This window comes from Symsagittifera roscoffensis, chromosome 2 (assembly GCF_963678635.1).
Source record: "Symsagittifera roscoffensis chromosome 2, txSymRosc1.1, whole genome shotgun sequence".
NCBI classification, from domain to species: Eukaryota; Metazoa; Xenacoelomorpha; order Acoela; family Convolutidae; genus Symsagittifera; species Symsagittifera roscoffensis.
Window position 1 is genome coordinate 16,513,249 of NC_087063.1, and position 14,655 is coordinate 16,527,903.

Genomic DNA, 14,655 nt, shown 5'->3' on the forward strand with positions numbered 1-14,655 from the left:
ACACCAATATATACTATTTTCACCTTTTGCAGCCAATATCCCCCTCTGATGTCATCTAACAAATGACTCCTAAAAGTACTGATCGATTGAAAAAGAGTGACATCAAAAACTGATTTGGAATACTTAATAAAAGCAGCAGTATGACAGCTCAGTTTTACTTGATGTCTGAAGTGCTTTCAATGGAGTTTATCCAATAAAAAGATCTCAGAAATCATTCAAAACCTCCAAGCTAGTGGTGCTAGATCTTTCAGAAAAAACGAGTTGGAATCGATTGGTTTCTATTGGTCCTCACTGATAGCAGAGGTAAAATCAAAAAAGGATTGCGCCACAATTCCCAAAAAGAGAAAAAATTATTGTAATAAAAACTACATTCCAGATTGTCTATCTACTTTTCAGACAAGGCAAACGACCGATACTCAAATTTATCTTTCTTGTATTTGTTACATACAGGGGCTAATTTAGAAGAAGAAGCGGGTTTAAGCAGCCCTTGTTTTCCAGAATATTGGCCCGAAGACCCCATATTTGTTCCCCTGTTTCAGCTTTGTCTTCAAACTCCAAATTAATAAAAAATGTTCGCAATATATTAAAAGCGCAATATAATATATTTTTTGAGGAATGAACAAATGCCAAAAAACACAGATCGTTTGCTCAAAACCTACCAAAGCACAGATTTAGATGAGTGATGGCGCCGAGAAATTAGTTCCTGCCTGCGGAACCTAGAATTAAAATATCCTGAATATGGAATCTGTGAATATGCACAGCGTAGGTGCAATGGAAAAAAGCATGTTTTTTACTTGATTTTATTCAGGGGCGGATCTAGGATTTCTCGAGGGGGGGGGGGGGGGCGGATTTTCAAAAAATTTTCCAAAATTTTGACGACCTTTTTTTTTAGGTCGACCAAATTGATTTTTCGAGCTCTCCCAAAGCACTGTTTTGCCCCTATTTTTGCAAAATTTTCTGATTTTTCGAGCAAAATTTTCTGATTTTTGCAAAATTTTCTGATTTTTCGAGCTCTCCCAAAGCACTGTTTTGCCCCTATTTTTGCAAAATTTTCTGAAAAAACAGTCAAAAAAGCCGTTTTTGGGCACTTTTCGAAAAATTTTGACAAAAAAAATCGCTTTTTTTTGGCGCGCGCTCCCCCTCAAAGTTAGTGTGTATTGGCGCCAAAGGCGCCTTTAGAAAAAACAGTCAAAAAAGCCGTTTTTGGGCACTTTTTGAAAAATTTTGACAACAAAAAAAGCGTTGTTTTGTTTGCGCTTCATTTTTGCTCGCTACTGTAATTGGTGCTGATGGATTTTCAGAACAAAATACTCGCCGTTCTAATATGTTTTTTTTCCAGCGGTATCTTTCAATAGAGTTGATGATAACTGCAAAGCTTGGATCCTGATTGTACTTGATAAGAAGGGCATGCCGTTTATGCTCATTTGGGAAGCTAACTGAGTTTTAGAGAGAACACTGTAGGCGCATACAGCTGAAATTCTATATAGTTGGTGATTTTCAAATCAATCAAAAATTTAATTATTGAAGTATCGATTTGAGGTTTTCTCCTCTCACCAGCTTCGCTTAAGCAGCGCCCAGTTTGGAAATTAAGGTTATAAGTGAGTTAGGACCGAAGTGTAACTCATAGAGTAATTTCGGATAGGGTACACCGTCTGCTCGTCACGCTATCTTATTTTCGGCCGGATAGATTCGTGCAACTTCTTAGTCTAATACCGATCCTAATCTTACTCTTATACTATCTAGTCTCAGGTTGTTTAACTAGTCTCTGCTAGGCTCAATAGATCTAGGGTATACTGGTTTATTGCGGCTGCTGAAGTGCTCGGGAGAGTCCAACTAATTTCTAAGTTAAATTCAAATCTCTCTGGTGCTGAAATTACAAGTAACTTCAGCACTTACAAATAAGTGGGTTGTTAGTTAGATGGATCATGATTGGTTAATATTAAATACTTTACATTGGTAAAACATTTAATTTATCCAATCATAAAATATAGTTTAGATCAGGTTCCACCCATCCGGGTTTTACAGAGTTTTTTAGAATAGTTCTTCTGTAATTCAAGGATGGATGATGGACGTTGGTATTTGGCGAACATCATAATTTTCTTCCGCTTCTTCTTGTGACAACGACAAATCAATTCTGATTTCAGAATGGTTGGCTATGTCAGGTTTTTCTGTTCTTCGGGGAGAACTTCTTTTGTGTCTGATCTAGCTTGGGAATGGCGTGGAGATTGTGCGTGGAGGGGATGCCTGGTTACTCGGATCTGTACGTATACTTGAACATCGAGGTGGTCATTGGTCTAGTTCAATGAAGTCCTTTTCTGCGAAGTCAAGTCGTACTCTAAATCCTTTGAGTTGTGATTGTGAGCGGCATATCGATTGTAGTTGGTCATTCTCTCTCGAGTGTAGTGGGGTCGTCTTGTCTTTTGATGTTCGTCCTTGGTGTTGTATTCTGATCTATATATTGCATCATGTGATTTTACATTTTATAAAACTTTTATTAGTTTAATATTTTTTAATAATGATTTTAGTTAGTTGTTTTCACAAAAGCTTTTTGTTTTAGTTCGGTTATTTTGAAGAGTTACTCACCCTTGAGTAGCTCTTATTAAAAATAAAGGTGTGGTCACAAAGCGTGGATGTAGCGCGGTGGGTTAGGCCGGCTATAGAGCATGCTCAGGACGTCCTTTCCTGGTGGGTTAGGCCAGGAGTGGGAGTATGATTTCATGCGGTGTTTGTGAGGGGTCCTGTTATGTGACAACGTTTTATGTTGGGTTTGTTGTGGTTTTACTTATGTCTTGTTGGTTATGTACTTTTTCCAAAAAGCAAATTGTTTGTGGTATGGTTTTGTCTTTCGACTTTTTTGTGTTTTATTATTTCTTTCTAAGACTTTGTAATAGTCTTCAAAAGAATAAATTATCCAGTTTTAAACTGGGTTAATCCGGTTTGGGTACCGTTGGTTTCCTTTTCTTAGTCATGCTGTTATTCTATGATTTGTGGTATTTAGTAAGCTGCGTTGGTTAGTTTTGTTTAGTATATGATTCCTTTCCAACCGGGTTAAAGGAAAGTTTGAAACATGTTATTATATGTTAGAGTTATTGAGTGTGAAAACTTGAAACTGAAATTCATTATTTTAAACAATTCTTCGTGGGCGAGCTGTGCGAGTGTGGATAGAATTTCTGTGCGAATGAATGAAAATATCAAAAGGTTAGTACTGCAATTGCATTTTATTAATTTACTACATAGAATTTAGAAATTTACTGCTAGTTATGGGGGAATTTTAAGATACAAATTTTCATCATAATTAGATTTACTGCTTTTGGGGGAAAATTTTATAAATTAATTTACTGCATTGGTATTATATTTATTTAATTGTTGGTGCAAAAGTTTAATAGGGTCTTAAACAGTTTTGAAGAAGTTTGCTATTTTTTATTTTTCTTTTGTGAATTTTTCAGATGATCGAGGATGAAGGCTAAAAATCTAAAGAAAACATGAATAAAGAATGGTGAGTGTTTTAATATTTTAATTAGTTAGTAATATTCATTTAATTCATACTTACCTGTTAGTCGTCGGGGAAAAAACCGTGGGGGAAGATGTCGTGAATTAGTTCTGAAGTTGTGAGTAGTTTAGCTAGAATGCGGATGATATTTTTAGTCTGAAGTAGTGGCCAAAGCAATTGAAGTGCCTTAATAGTGGTTAGTTCTTCAGTGCCTACTGCAAACTCATAAGGTGTGTTTTGGATTAAGTTATATAATTTGTGGTTAAATTTAGTGTTGTGGATGAATTCTAAAATTGGGATTTCTATAGGTTGTAGGAACTCGTGCGGGATAAGGAAGGGTCGGGATTCTTCGGCGTTGAAGGTCTTGGTGATGGGGCAGAAAATGTACATTTGGGTTATGGGGTCATAATTACGAAGAATACCATGGAGGTTAGTGTCTTTAATACAATATGTGAAATTTAGGAAATACGGTGAAGTGTATTTTGAATTGATGAATTGGAAACGATGGTGTGATTGTCTAGAGGGTGTGTGGAGGTCAAAGTGATTTTGGATGAAACGATAGTAACTGTATGTATGTGTTTGTTTAGTGCGCAACATAATATCGTGTGAGCAGTGTAAATCTCTTTCGTGTGGTGCAAGGAAGTGAAAGGTTAGTGAAAAGATTTGGAAGCGTTCTTTAAAACTTTCGTATGCTTGTGTGTTTGTTAGTGCTTCTGAAATAATGTGATCAAACTTTCGGTCGAAGATGTTTAGTGTAAATACATATGGTGTCTTGATGAAAAATTTCTCGGTGATTTGTGGATTAGCGAAGCGATCGTCGTCTAAGAATTGATCTTGGTTAGCTCTAATGATGTTGTGATCGTAGTATTCTAGTGTATATTCATTAGCTCTAGGTGCAGTGTGTATTTTTAGTGATTTTTTATATCCAACGTAAGTAAACTGTCTAGCGGTTAGTGGTGTAGTTAGTTGATATAGCATGTCTTTGTTTCGGTCTATATCGATGGAAGTGCTGGATAAAGGTAAGCAAAGAGGGTTAGTGAAATGATAGTATGAGGTCCAAGAGAGAGTGGGCATTAAAACGTATTCATCTACAAAGTTGCGTGTTTCGTTAGCGTCGTGAGGGGTGTTTAAGGTGTATTGTGGAAATGAGGGTAAAGTGATAGCTAAAAATTCTTTAGTGTTAGTATGCTGGGGGTGGTTGATGTATTCACGGGCTGTTCCTGGTTTTGCTGGGAAAGGATGGTTGGGGAATTTTCTTTTAAAAGTGCGGTAAGCTCTATTAGTGTTGAGTGAAGATATAGTGGATGTGGTTGATGGTGTTAATGATTCAGTATAATTTGAAGAGGGTGTAGGGGGATTGGATGAATTTGTAGTGGAGGAGATTTGGTTTATGGTCGGGGTGTTAAGGTGGTAGGGTTGTTGTTGGAGGGTAATAAAATTATCTAGTTCTGGGGAGATTCGGGGGGTGTCTGGAGAATGAGATGATTGGTCAGAATGGTATGAGGAGTAGGTTGGGGTAACTTGGGAAGCATAAGAGGGTGTCGGAGTGATTGGGTCAGGGTTATTGGATAATATGGGTTGAAAAGGGGGTTGAGAAAAATTAGAAGGGTTATGAAAATTATTGGATGGAGATGGTTCTGAGTCGGCGAATTCATCGGGGGTTTCAATATTCGGGTTATTTAGCTGTGAAATGGAGTATAAAACTGAAATATGTGAGTTAGTGTCGGAATTCATGCCTGATGTTACATTGCTAGATGGAAAATCGGGTGGCGGAAAAGCAAAAAGTGGTATTATTGGGATTGGAGAGGTAAGATTGGTTGGATGGGAATTTGATCGGTGTAGTGATCCAAGTTGGCGGCTCATCGTGGGCTAAAAAAATTATTATTTTGAGATTGAAAAGCGGTGGTATGGGGCTGTTCAATAATTTGTTCATAAGTATTATCATCTTGTGATTGATGTGTCATTATATGTTGGACGGGACTTTGCGATGTATTGAGTCGAAAATTTGGATTATGTGTGATGGCTAAATTTCGAAAATTTCGTGGGACTAGGGATAGTGGATGGTTATTTGGTAGGGGTGGTAATTGTGGTGCCGTTGGCTGTGTGTCGACATTGTTATGTTCTTCGTCGTATGTATTTTGTCGTGTTGTTATTTTTGTGTTATATTCTTTTATTTGTGCGTCTAAAAGAATTTTGTTTATAGATGTAGAAAAGATTCCAAAAAATCCTGCAAAGAGTATGCGTGCTACGCTTGCTTGTCTGTTTACTTGTGTGTGTATAGCACATGTATTGTAGATTCCTTTTAAGAGTGAGAAAAGAAATCCAATAAAGTTAAACATTGCGTATAAAATAGTCAATTTTTCTAAGATGTAGTAGGGCCATCCTAGAAAATCAAGGATTTCATTCTTGAGTGTAACAAAGCTAAAAATGTTGATTGGTGATATATCTTGGGGACGGTATTTTTCGCCGTTTAGATATATATAATCTTTAATGTCTTTAAAATATCCGCTATAGTCTTGCGTGTAGATATCGGCAAATCCTGCGGTTTCTGCAAGTTTGCGTAAGTTTTGGTCTATTGATTGTCTTTGTATAGTGTCCATTTGTGTTAATAATTCTTGGAATTGTTGTGTTCTAATGTGATGTTGAATATCTGATTTTGAATAGATTCCTATTGATTGTAAATCTATATTTGGGTTTCGAGCAATAGCGCGAATGCTTTCTGGTGAAAATTTTTTGAGTGATTGCATTAATGTGGGATATGGAGTGAGAAGGTAATATTTATTTTCATCAGGGTTTAGTTGTACTACATTGTGGCTGTTTTCTGATCCACATGGGACTGCGGTATCCCAGAAATAGGTTCTTCGTGAAAGTGTATCCACGAAATGTACTTTATTCTTATAAAAGATAGGGATTCTTTTATAACATCGTTTATCTTCAAAAACGTATAGTGGTGATACTTTTTTGGTACAAGTATAAAACCATAAGATGTTTCCTTCATAGTCTAAAAAATTTGATCTATTTCCTGATAATAAGTATCCTGCGTAGGGTATTTTTAATACTGCTAGTGCAAGTGATTGTAATATTTGTGTTCGTTCTAATTCGCATAGTTGGTGTAGTGTTTCTAATTCGGAGAGTGACATTTCTTGAAAAATGCGGCTAATTGTATAGTCTAGTTTCATATCCAAATGAATATCATAGTGGATATTACCGAAATATGTAGTATTCATTAGTGATAATTCTTGTAAGCGTGTGCTTCTGGTGTCATAAGGTTTTAGATGTCCACCAGGTTGTCCGTTACTTTTTTCAAAATTAACTGGTATATAGGATGTTCCTTCGTTTAGAGGATGACCTGTGGCATATGGGTCGATTTTTACTTTTCCAGTGGTCATGTCGAATCCTTTTTCGTATTCAACTAATATTTCAGAGTATTGTGTTCTGTGAAGTGGATTCCTGTATTTACATGCAAGTTCTGTTTCTTGATATATTTGAAAACGTGTCAATTTATTTTCTATATTGTCTATGTTTCTAAAATCGGAACTTAGTTTGCGTGATGGATGGACTTGTTCATATGGAATTGATTGTATAAAATATTTTTCGTGAAATTTTATCATACGAGCGTGTATTTTTGCTACTTGAAATGTTGTACATGTATCTTCGGGGAACCAAACAATTGTTGCTTGTGTTCTTGTTGTAGGGTCGCAATATCCTTGATCATTTTTACAAGGTAGTCGGATTCCTTGATAGATCATTGTATTATCAGATAAATCTCGTGTTAGTTGTATTTTTTCGAGTTGTATTTTCCAATCGAAAAACATTATTTCTTGGTATCCTTTATTTTTCGTGTCTGCTTTGCAGTTTGATGGGTTATTTATACCAATGTGTGGTATCCAATGTTTATCATGTAGGTCATAGGTTAATCGTCCGTGTGCGCCGTTATACGGGTATTTTTCGTCTAGTTTTATATGTCCTTGGTGTCTTTCAAGTTGTGATTGGTGTACAGAGTCTGAAAAAACTTGAAAATTAACTAATTTTCTTTGGGAATTTTTATTTTGTGTGATGTTTAGTCTAAGTAATTCATTTTTACAATCTTCGGGATTGAGATGTAAAAGACGTTCTATATTACTTTGATAGAATGATTCATGGTCAAGTCGGTTTTTGTTGCCGTTGGAGACTTGTGAACAATGTACTTTCTTTTCGGAAAATGTCGCTGTGAATTTATAACCTGTAACTGTTGTTGCTCGGGCTTTTGAATAGAGTGTTGCTATTATATCTGTGGTTTCTATAGCTTGTGGTTCTGTTTCACATTGTGATACTTGATTTATTGCATATTTGTGTAGTGTTTTTTGTTCATTTTCTTCGCAATCGTAATGTGTTACTAATAATAAATCTTGTGGTCCTGTACGAGGGGAAGGGTTTATGTTTTGATTTGAGATTACTAGAAAAGGGAGTTGGAGAAAAATTAATAATTTTAGAATATACATGTGTATGATAATCCTGAGTATGGATTGTAAAATGTAATGTAACCAATTGTGTTTTTGGTGTATCTGTCGTATTTATATATTACTTCAGTAGTTATAAACGGTGGTGGTAGTGATTGAGCTGTTATGTTAGGTGGATTTAATGGGTAGGGATGTTGGGTAATGTTATTTAACTTAACTGTGATTTCAAACTTTAATTGTAAACTGTTTTGTTGGAGTATTTGAATATTGTGATCACGGATATCGTTGTGAATATCTTGGCGATATTGTAATCTATTAAGTGCCCAGTTATGAAGGCGGTTACTTTCTTGATGTTGTCCAAATAATGGTGGAGGTGCTGTAAATGTATTCCAATCTAATCTTAAAGGGATATTTATTGATGATTGTTCTCGATATCTGGCGTCGAGATTATTTGGAAAATTTAAGTTAAAGGGTAGTGGTGAAAATTGGCTTATTGATGGTGTTGATGGTAGTGATAATGTTTCTGGTAGTGATGAGGATGTTGTTGTATCCGTAGAAATATCTATGGGGTCATTGACTAAATTTGGTTCACCTTGTGTGAATGAATGTGTAGTCCAATATGGCAGTCGTGATGTTTGGTTTGTGGGGTTAAAGGGATTTTCACGTATTTGTTCAGATGTTGGTGTTGAACCTAAGTAATCTGATGGTAAGCTTGAGGTGCTACGTTGTGAAAAAAGTGTAGGAGTTTCTGGTGTGATACCAGTGGTGTTTTCTGGAGTGGTTTGTGATGGGGATTGAGGTATATCAAAATGAACTCGGGGAGTTTGAAAATTTCTATTTCGTCGAGGATGTATAATTTGTCTATTTATTTCTGTTGTGTTTTGGTTTTGACTAAGGTTTCGTATTCTACTTAGTTCTTGTGGTAGTGTTGGGTAAAGATTATATGTTGGTTCACTTAGAGATGCTTGTCGTTGAACTGGTTCTAGTGGTTCAGATAAACGAGCGTGCCGTTCTTCAAAAGTGTATGGATTGTCTTGAAAAGAAATTCGTGTAGATGTTTGAGGATTTTGAGTAGTTGAAGGTGGTGTTGGATTATCTTGGGATGATGTCGGTGAAGACTGATTCTGTGATTGTTGGGTAGCAATTTTTGATGGATTTTTGAATTTTTACTTTAGTGGGAAGGTTTATGTTTATTATAATATTCTTCCAAAAAAATAATTAGAAAAATTGTTGCTAGGGCAAATGTGATGATTGCTTTCTTTATACATTTACATATTGTCAAAATGAGGGATGATAAAAATGTTATGAAAATTACAAACAATAAAAAAATATCAGTTCTACTGAAAATTGTTCGTATCATTTAGACAAGTTGTTAAAATCGTACCTGTGGATATATTCAAGGGTTTTGGAAAGTTGGAGGAATAGTTCGAGTATTGTGTAGAAAATTAAAAAAATGTTACAAAAAATGATTAGGATTATTAGAAAATATTCAAGTATATCAAAAAGAAATATTATAAAGGCTTCAAGTATTGAAAAAAAATGTTTAAAATTTATAAGTATTTGAGCAACTGTTTGAGAGAAGAGCATTTAAGAAATGATCTCTTGGTCGAATATTTTTTGCTGTTTGAGGCGATTTTCTAGTGTGGTCGAATTATTTATTAGTTTTTTGACAAGTGGGTTGAGTTTTGTAAAAAATTGTTGGGGGCAATTTTCATGGTGACTGGGAGGTCGTCTTTTTCTTTATTTTTGTTTGTCAAATGATCCGGGGTATGGTGAGATTTTTATACTTTAGGCTAATTAAAATCTTCATTTTGTTACTTTAGGCTAAGTTATCAAATTTGTTTTGGGGGTATTCTTGGTCTGAGTTGGGGAAATATTGTTGATCTTTGGGTTATTAGATAAGGGAGGGGTACGGTATTATGGTGATATTTATTTTAGTTGTCAAGTTGGAGTGATTTGCTTATTTTTGACCTGGAGGTTGTAAAGTTATAGTTAGAGATGTGCCTGGAGTTCTAGATTATTCGTCTAATTGATCTTAGTTTGAGTTAGAGAAAGTGGCGGATTGGATGAATCCTATTGGTCTATTTTGAACTAGAATTATTGCGTACTTGTGAGCATGTTATTTTGAAAAATTGAAATGAAAAATGTTACGGGGGTTTCAAGATTGTGAAGTATAAAATCTTAAAATTACTTTTTAAATTCTACTTTCTTTAATATTTTAGATTGGGGGATGAACATTTTGTAATTTTTACGTGGTTGATTTCGGAGTCTTGTTGTTTTTCTATGTTCTGATTTGTCTATTTCTTCTTGGGTTATTATTTGTTCGGTCATTTTTCTATTTTTTCTTGGTTTTGGAGATTCTTTATGGTTTTGTGTATTGTTTTTGGTGGCGGTTGGTTTTGTGTTTTGATTTTCGGTGGGGTTATCATTTTGTTCTGTGTTTTTCAGATGTGGTTCGTTTTGAATGATTTTTAATCCTGTGAAAGAATATAATTGAGTTAATTCGCGGAGTGCGTATTCTTTTGGGTAATAAGGTAATAGGTTGTTTCGATGTTGAACGATTTCTTTTTTGTTTGAGTCGATAATTTTATATGTGACATCAGTGGGTTTTGCAATTATTTGGTAGGGTCCTTTTCGGAGGGGTTGTAATTTTTTAGAAATTCCTTTTTGAGTATTAAAATTAGGTATTAAAACAAATGTTCCAATTTTTAAATCGGAAGCTGGTGTAAAGCGTGAATTGATTTGTTCATTTATGTTTTGTCTTTGTAATAACTTTTTCGTTATTTTTTGATAAATTTCATTGTGTTTCTTATCTCTATTTAAAATCCATTCGGTGTGTGTGCCGGAGGCTAATTTAAGAATTTGTGGGTGATGAAAATGATCTTCATCGTGTGTATGTAAAGGTAGGTTATAACAAATTGAGTCTTTATTTGGTTGACAATAACCTTGTGCGTTTTTATGAGAATTTGCTGTAAACATTATTGGTTTGCGTGGCTTTTGGTTGAAAACCATTTCGTATGGTGACATTCCTAAAGTTGTCGTAATTTGTGAATTATATGCTAAGGGAAATAATTTTACATCTGCTGACCATTCGGTATATTTTGTATCATTTCCGTTGATGATACATCTGAGATATTCTTGTAATGAACGGTTCATACCTTCGACTAAGCCGTTTGTCCAAGGTGCATGAGATGTACGTGGTTTGTGTTTAATGTTGTATAAATGACATAGTGTTATTATTTCATTATTTATGAATTCTGTACCATTGTCTGTAACTAAAATTTCTGGTAGTCCGAATTTTGCTATCCAGTGTTCATAGAGTGTTGTGTAAGCATAATAAGCGTTACAATGTGGTACTGGGTTAAGTGCTACATAATGTGTAAATGCGTCAACAATTACCATAATGTAGGAGTTTCCTTCTGATGAGGGTGAAATTGGTCCTTTAGTATCAAATGAGATACGGTGATTAAAGTACAAACTTTGTCCTTTAAAATCTTGTTTTTGTGCTATTTGTTTTTGATTTGGGTAAGGTTTATTCAGTTGACATACTATACAATCATTGCATAGTACTTTTATCCAAATTGGTGCATTTGGAAAGTAAAAATTTTGCATAAAATTTGAATATGTTTTTTCTGATCCAGAGTGTCCTTTAATATTTTGTGTATGTGAAATATTAAAAGCTATAAGAATCATACTTATAGGGAGACATGGAACTGTAGATTCATTCATGTTATACTCTAAAAGGTCTGTGTTTTCGTTAATTGTTGTGTTGTTAAATTTGCGAAAGTATCGGAGGAGTGTTTTGTTTCCTAGAATGGTTGAATCTGCTTTGATAGGTTTAGTTTTATATTTGTGCCATGATTTCAGTTGTCTAATTATCGGGTCAAGATTTTGATATTGTTTCAGTGTTGAAATTGTAATCGTATCTGTTGGGGGGAGAAAAATGTTTTCGATTTCTAATTTAGATAAGGGTATTGTATCAAGTGGGTCGTGAAGGTCAAAAACTTGATTTATTGTGTATTTTGAATCATTTGTTTGTGGTCCTGATAAATTTATTTTATCAGTTAAATCTTCTTTTTCAATTAGTGGAAAATGGTCTTTTTTAGGCGGGTGTTGTTTTGTTCGTTTTTGTTGGGTGTTACTTTTTATCCATTGGGAATATGGGATTGGTTTGAAGGTTGATGTTCCAAGTAAATCAACTTCATAATGATTATTTTGACAATCTAAATAAAGTGGAAAATGTTGTAAATTATTTATTTGTGATTGTTCAATATCAGTTTTAACTGCATATTTGCATTCTAATCGAGGTGATGTTTCGTTTTCTGCAAGGTAGAATTTTATATTTTTGGGTATTTCAACTGTTGTTTTTCGTGTAAGTAATTCAGGTGGTGTATTTCGACTTAAGGTGTCTGGTAATGCAAGATTTTTTCCTGCAGTCCAAACTATATGTAAGTTTGGAAATTTCATTAGAATTAGTTGAAATCTGTAAACTCGGTGGTTTGGGTTAGATTTCTGTGTGAAAAGAAAAATGATTGGTTTGTGGTCTGTGAATAAAACTGTTGGATGTTTTGATCCAAGTATCAGAAATTCATATTCTGTCAGTGTATATATTATGGCTGTACATTCTCTCATTAGAGTTGAGAGTCGTAGCTCTGCTTGAGTGAATAATCGGGAATTTGCTGATATCAGGTTCATTTTATTTGTACCATTATGTGATTGTAATAGTGCTGCGCCGATGCCAAAGTTCGAAGCATCGCACATTGCATAAAATGGTTGATCAGGGTCTGGAATTGTGTTTGAAATTTGTTCAGTTAAAAGTTTCTTTATTTCTTCGAATCGTGCTTGATGTTCTGTATTCCATTCAAAATTATTTTGTTGTCTAAGGATGTTGTAAAATGGTCGTAGATATAATTGCATTTTATAAACATATTTACTTAAAAAGTTTAACATTCCAAGAAATTCTTGGATTTTCTTTTTATTTGTTGGTGGTTGAAGTTTTTGAATAGCGTCAATGCGTGATTTCAATGGAGTGATTGTTTTTCTTTCTATGTTATGTCCTAAGAATTTAACTCTTGTCAAAAAGAAGTGTGATTTATCGGGGGCGGCCTTCAGATTTTCGTTCTGAAGTATTTGGTGGTATTTTTCTAAAACATTGAACATTTCGTCTTTTGTTTGTGATTGCATAAAAACATCGTCTAGATAGGTGATTGCGTTTTTCTTGAGTATTAGTGGTCTAAAAATTTTGCTCATAAAAGCTGAAAATGCTGCAGGTCCTATGGATATTCCATAGAATAAGCGGTTAAATTCGTATTGTTGGTTTCCGATAACAAATTGTGTTAAACGTCGTGATTGTTCATCTAGTGGCATTTGATTGTATGCACTATTCATATCGGCGGTTGTAAAGTATTTGCCGTTTATTTTTGTTAAAATAACTTGTATTGGTTCAATGGGCCAATTACATTTTGATTCATCTATAAGTGAATTGAGGTATCTAGCATCGAGAACGATTTTTAATGATTCTCCTTTAGCTAGAATGATAACGGGGTTGATGAATGTGTTGCCTTTTGGTTGTTCTTCTTTATTAACTGGTGATATAATATTGTACTGTTCTAAAATATCGAGTAATCTGTTTACTTTATCATGTAAGTGAATTGGTACTTTACTTGCTCTCTGTTTTTTGAAAACTGCGTCTGGTTTTAATGGGAGATGTAGTGATGAACTGATTTTGCCAACATCGAATTTTGATGTTGCATAGACTGATGAATATTTAATTAGCTGTTTGGCTAACTTTTCGAATTCGTCTTGTGTTATTTGTGAATGTTGGAAATTAAACATTGTTAAAAATTTTTGTTGGTCCTCTGTGTAGTTACTGATGTTGAATGTAGGTTTGAAATATGGAGTTTTTGTGAAATAATCCGTATTTCTGTTTTCGTTACTTATTATATTATTTATAGATAATTCTTCATTAAGAATTGTAGATTGGCAAATATCTAGTAATTGGAGTATATTATTTACGCGATAGGCTTTTTCGTGTATTGGTGATATTGTAGCGTTGGTTTCACAATATCCTAAAAGTCCTAAAGGTAATGTTACTTGGTAAGGTGTGTTGTTATAGACATGTAAGGAAATAATATCTGAATTCGAATTTTTCAAATATTTTATTGATGAGATTGTGATTTTGAAAAATTTATGAATAGGTTTGAATTCAAAATCTGACATATAAAATTTTTGTTTGTTTTGTTCTTTATCATATTGGTGAACTTGTTTGATTGAAAAATTATATATGTTTCCTGATAGTGGTTTCAGGTGTTTTCTTTGTTGGTTATATATTGGATAAAATTTTGAAAAGAATGGTGGTTGTTTGTTTAATCTTTGAAAAAATGTTAGGGATGTTTCTTTTGTTTTTGTATATTTATCTTTGATTAATATTTTACTATTTAGGATGTTAATTGTTGGTATATACTTCGAAATAAATGGTATTCCAATGATATTATATTTAATATCAGTGATATGGAATATTTGTTTAAATGGCTTGTTTAGAATTTTACTTTGCTCCATTGTTCTAGTAGGGAGGAGAAATAATTGGATTTTTCCGTAGTTTATCAATGTTGATCCTTGTGCTGTTGCTAGTTTGCTGGAGGTTTCAAGAGGTGTTAGCTTTGGATGTAAAGTTTTTATTTCATTCCATGTGGGAATGTTTATTATGTTTGATTCTGCTCCTGAATC

The 14,655-nt window shown here is 34.1% G+C and overlaps 1 protein-coding gene across 1 annotated transcript in view; it reads left to right on the forward strand.

Annotated features, from left to right (window-relative positions):
• LOC134839716 (uncharacterized) overlaps window positions 1-14,655 on the forward strand; it is a 91,514-nt gene that overhangs the window by 56,234 nt on the left and 20,625 nt on the right. The window lies entirely within an intron of this gene.